This window comes from Lupinus angustifolius, chromosome LG03, assembly GCF_001865875.1.
Source record: "Lupinus angustifolius cultivar Tanjil chromosome LG03, LupAngTanjil_v1.0, whole genome shotgun sequence".
Lineage (NCBI taxonomy): Eukaryota > Viridiplantae > Streptophyta > Magnoliopsida > Fabales > Fabaceae > Lupinus > Lupinus angustifolius.
In genome coordinates this window covers 12,349,327-12,353,941 of record NC_032011.1, presented here as the reverse complement: position 1 = coordinate 12,353,941, position 4,615 = coordinate 12,349,327, and the positions used below count along the sequence as shown (strand labels likewise).

The following is a 4,615-nucleotide window of genomic DNA, read 5'->3' as shown; positions in this document are numbered from 1 at the left end:
CTTTCACTACTGTTTAGAGATCTATAAAGGGTAGAAATTACATGTTCTTCATGATTTTCATCTTATACATATTCATAGTAATTGTGAGATTTGTATAGGTTTAGAGCTTGTTCTTTCTTGTTATATTTAAGCTATTTTAGTGCTTCACATTACTTTGTTCTTTGTATTGTTTGTGTAACAAGGGAAGTCGTCTCTTGGTGTCATACCACCAAAGAGATCACAGAGTCTTCACCAAGACTTGGAGGTCTTGAGTTTAGAGCATGCTTTTGGCTGGGGCTGGATCGTAGGAAACGTTTTCCATGCGATTAGGTAAGCTCAAACCAAGGTATATGTTATGGGAACTCAAGAAATGAGCGTTCAAGGTCTTGTAATTGGAAGTGTGTTTGTTAGGCACATTGGTTTCAATTTTAGTGAAGAAAAATCTCCTCAATCAGGCAGGTTGTTTCTTTCCCTTATCTCTTTACTGTTTTTAGTAGTTTTAATTGCCTATTTTAGGTGATATTTTGAATATAGCATTACTGCCAAATAAAGATCATATGTGTTCAAATATATCTGCTATATCAATTCTGTATAATCTTTAATTGGCTGGATAATTGAGCCAGTCAGCAATTGCTTATTTTGTGTGACTTAATCGATTAAGTCACAGCTTTAATCGATTAATAGGGCAACTTTCCAAAATAGGGCTTTGGTGCAAATAGCGGTAAGTGAGAACCGCGATACCTATTCAACTCCCCCCTTCTAGGTGTATTCTATCACTGATACCTGACAAGTGGTATTAGAGCTAGTACACCGTGCTAACTCCACCGTATCTGCGTGATCCATTAGGGAAATTAAATGGGTTCCACCAACCCCTTTAGTGGTGATGGTGCATCCATTAACCGCCCTCCCGTATTCAATGGCGAAGGATATGCCTACTGGAAATTTCGCAAGAAAATCTTTATAGAGGCCATCGACTCGGTTGTTTAGGAATCCGTAGTTAACGGGCCCTTCGTTCCACAACATTTGGTGGACGATGAACCGAAAGATAAACCGAAAAGTTTATGGACCGATGATGAACGCAGAAAGGTTCAGTATAACCTGCGTGCCAAAAATATCATCACATCGACCTTATCCTATGATGAGTTCTTTCGGGTTTCGTAGTGCCAAAGTGCTAAAGAAATGTGGGACACTTTACAAGTAACTCATGAAGGCACTAGCGAAGTCAAGCGTGCCAGACTGAATGCCCTGACACATGATTATGAGTTATTTCGTATGTTACCAAATGAATCCATTGGTGATATGAAAAAACGCTTTACTAATATAGTTAACCATTTAGTTGCTTTCGATAAATTTTTTAACAAAGGAGAGCTTACTAACAAAATTTTACGCTGTCTTGACAGGAGATGACAACCAAAAGTAACAGCTATTATGGAATCAAAGGATCTTGACTCCATGTCTTTGGCGACATTGTTCGGAAAACTTCTAGAGCATGAAATGGAGCTTGGACACTTGACTGTGCACGAAGAATCAGATCGTAAAAAGAAAAGTATATCTCTCAAGGCAACAACGTTTCAATCCACAGAAGAGAGAGAAGAAGATGAATCTTATTCAGATGTAGACGAAGAAACTTTGAGCCTTCTCGTTCGCAAATTCGAGAAATTTCTAAAGAAAGAAGGCTTCAAACTTTTCCAGAAGATAGAAGCGCGAGAGTCGACCAGAAAAGGCAAGAGTAAAGAGCGCTTCACTTTCCATGAATGTGATAAGCCAGGACATATGAGGTTCCAATGTCCTACTTACCTCAAGAAGGTTGATTCAGATAAGAGCACTCATCGGGACTTCAAATCAAAGAAAGCTTACATAGTATTGGATGTACCAGAGGAGGACACGACATCGAGCACCTCAGACGAAGAGAAGACAACCAAGCTATGCTTAATGGTCAGAACAAATGATACTTGTTGCTCAAATTCAAAAGAGGTAAATGATGAGGTATATTCTGACACCTCATCCTCTTCATCTGAAGATTCACCCTCTTATGAGGAGTTATATGATGCGTATGTCGAATTGCATGATGAGTTAAAGAAATTAGCTAGGATTGGTTCCGATAGAAAAAGAGTAATCCTGCTAAATGAATAAAAAATAGTTTCATTACAAAAAGAATTGGATGAACTAAAATTGGAAAATGAAACATTAGATTTGATCTACTCTTGTAATGCATGCAATTGCTTTGATAATAATTTATGTCAACCAATTGTCTGTGATTCTTGCGATGAATTGAAAAATGAAAATTTGAGATTAAATGAAAAACTCGTTGAGATTCAATGAAAAACTCGCAAAACTCATAGAGAGTCAAAACATGTTAGACACTATGTTTAGTAAAACTAGAAATGTTGGTGACCATACCGGCCTAGGATATATTCCCCCTATTCATAGGAAAAGACCATATAGGAGACTTATTAATTGGCCAAATAAGAATTTTTTTATAAAAAGGTTCCTACATGCTTTTATTGTGGCACTCATGGCCATACTTCCTACTCTTATTATATTAGAAAATATGGTATACATAGTGGTGTGTATGCATGGATGAAAAAGGGAGATAAATCTCTAGTTACTAACAGAAAATGACCTAACATAACTTGGATACCTGAAAAAGGCAAGTGATCTATGTTTTGCAGGTACGTCTTCGAGCACATGGACATCATTGGTATCTTGATAGTGGATGCTCGAGACATATGATGGGTGATAGATCAAAATTCCTAGATCTATCCTTGCAAGAAAAAGGGTTTGTCACTTATGGAGACAACAACAAAGGGAAGATACTTGGCACCGGAATAATTGGCAACTCAAATCAGGTCGTGATCGAAAATGTGTTATATGTTGAAGGTCTGGAACATAACATCTTGAGTATCAGCCAACTATACGATAAAGGTAACCGTTTATCTTTTGATTATGAATGTTGTATTATTTGTGACAATATATCTACTAAATTTAAGTTTATCAGATATCGTATAATTACTATCTATATGGTTAATCTGGAGGATGTCACTACTCTATTTTTAAAATGTTTTATATCCAAAGAGGAGTACATCTGACTTTGGCATAGGCATGTCGCTCATATTCATATAAAGCATCTAGATAAGTTGTCTAAAAATAATTTGGTTGATGAGCTGCCAAAACTTGATTTTAAAAATCTAGAAACGTGTGACACTTGTCAAAGATGTAAACAAGTTCAAAACTCTTTTGCTAAAAAGAATGTGATATCCACAAAAAGACCTTTGGAGCTTCTCCATATGGACTTGTTTAGACCATCACAAGTTATGAGTTTTGGTGGTAGCTTTTATGCTTTAGTCATCGTTGACGATTTCTCTAGATTTACATTGACATTATTTCTTTCGTCCAAGAGCGATGCTTTTAAATCTTTCAAAAACCTTGCTAAGCAAATCCAAAACCAGTTTAATCATAAGATAGTATATATTCGATCTGATCATGGTGGCGAATATGAAAACCATTTATTTGATAAATTTTGTAATAAATATGGTATTATGCATCAATTTTCGGCCCATCGTACCCCTCAACAAAATGGAGTTTTTGAGATGAAGAATCGAGTCTTAGAGGAACTTGCTAGAACAATGCTAAATGAAAGTCAGGTTCCTAAATATTTTTGGGTTGATGCAATGCATACAGCTTACTATGTGATTAATTGTATACTCTTAAGGCCTACTTTTTCAAAAACTCCATATGAACTTTTAAAAGGCCGTAGACCTAATATTTCTCATTTTCATGCTTTTGGGTGTAAATGCTTTATATTAAATAATGGAAAACGAGCTTTAAGTAAATTTGATTTAAAAGCTGATGAAGGTATATTTTTGGGGTATTCATTGCATAGTAAAGTTTATCGAGTCTTTAATAAGTATTCAGTGCAAGTAGAAGAGTATGTGCATGTCCATTTTGACGAATCTTCTCCAAAAGAGAAGAGGAAGGTATTCTCTAATGATGTGCAAGTGCTTTGGAAGAAGCATACTCTAATGACATGGACTAGGACAAAGAAGCAGAGCAAACTATACAAGATGGGCATCAGGACTTGACAATCGCGTGGAAGACCAAGAAGGATCATCCACTCTACAAAGTGATAGGTGATATAACTACGGGGGTGGTAACCTATAGCTCTTTACGTAACTTTTGTAACTTTGTAGCTTTTGTATCTCAAATCGAGCCTAAGACCATCGATGAGGCCATTGAGGATGTGCACTGGGTATAGCTATGCAAGAAAAGCTAAACCAGTTCGAGCATAATAATGTATGGGACTTGGTCCCTTAGCCTAAAGAACATCCTATGATTGGTACTAGATGGGTCTTTCGTAATAAATTGGATGAATTTGGCTTGATAATCAGAAATAAAGCTCGCTTAGTGGCCAAAGGCTACAACCAGGAGGAGGGCATTGATTATGATTAGACCTACGCTCCTGTAGCCAGATTAGAGGCCACATGGATGCCTTTATCTTTTGCATCAATTATGAACTTCAAACTCTTTCAAATGGATGTCAAGAGCACCTTCTTGAATGGCTACATTCAAGAGGAGGTATATGTAGATCAACCTCCCGACTTTGAAAGTTTTAAATATCTGAACCATGTATATAAGC

The 4,615-nt window shown here is 36.6% G+C and overlaps 1 long non-coding RNA gene across 1 annotated transcript in view; it reads left to right on the top strand.

The window, feature by feature from the left end:
* The window catches only part of LOC109342577, a 10,610-nt gene that overhangs the window by 683 nt on the left and 5,312 nt on the right, over nucleotides 1-4,615 (top strand). The window lies entirely within an intron of this gene.